The following is an 868-nucleotide window of genomic DNA, read 5'->3' on the forward strand; positions in this document are numbered from 1 at the left end:
GCTGGACCCCAAATTCGTGGGACAACACAGGGCACCAAGGTCTCCTTGGGCCTCCTGGGGTTCCATCAGCTTTTCCAGTGGCCTCCTTGTCTTTTTGCCACAGGTATGAGATCCCTGCTCTCACACAGGCATCGAGTCAGGATTTATTTAATGATTTAATCTCCTGAAGCTTTCTCCCCGTGGGTGTCACTGCTTGAAGAAGGTGTTTAACTATAAAAGAAATGTTGTGCTCCTGGGTTACTGATGCCTACTTAACTGGAAGGAAGGGCAGGTTTCAGCTGCATGTTACATTTTACAGAACACAAAATAATGGGTGTTTCTATTTCAGAGCCTTTTATAAGAAAAGCACTTTGATGTTTAAATGTCAGACATATAAAGAACAGTAATTATTTTGTCATCAGTCCTGTCCTAATCTTTAGTGAGGATAAGTGCACTTCTTTAAAAAGAACCCAACAACTTAGCCATGTTTTTAAGTGATTAACACCTAAAATTTGTCTATATTCTGTTCCTGGGACTCCAGGCTCACCAGAATAACCAAACTGCTTTATCAGTTTGTAATTCTGGATTTTCAAGTACATTGTAAAAATGGCTAATACAAGTCACTCCCAAATGCACAGGGACACTCTACTTATATACTGAACATTTGGATATTGATTATATTATTTTTTAAACCTTTATCTGAGAAGTGATGCATCTTATTACCTCTTAATCCCCTGTCCAAATAAACACAGTTCTCCTGTCTTTGCAAGCACAACATTTTATACAGACTTTATTATTTTTTTAAGATCGTAACATTAATTGAAAATTAAAGTGCAATCACCAATATCTTTTCCAGAAACAAGTACTGCTCACTCCTGTACTGCAGAAC

The sequence above is a fragment of the Passer domesticus genome, chromosome 11 (assembly GCF_036417665.1).
Source record: "Passer domesticus isolate bPasDom1 chromosome 11, bPasDom1.hap1, whole genome shotgun sequence".
Classification (NCBI taxonomy): Eukaryota; Metazoa; Chordata; class Aves; order Passeriformes; family Passeridae; genus Passer; species Passer domesticus.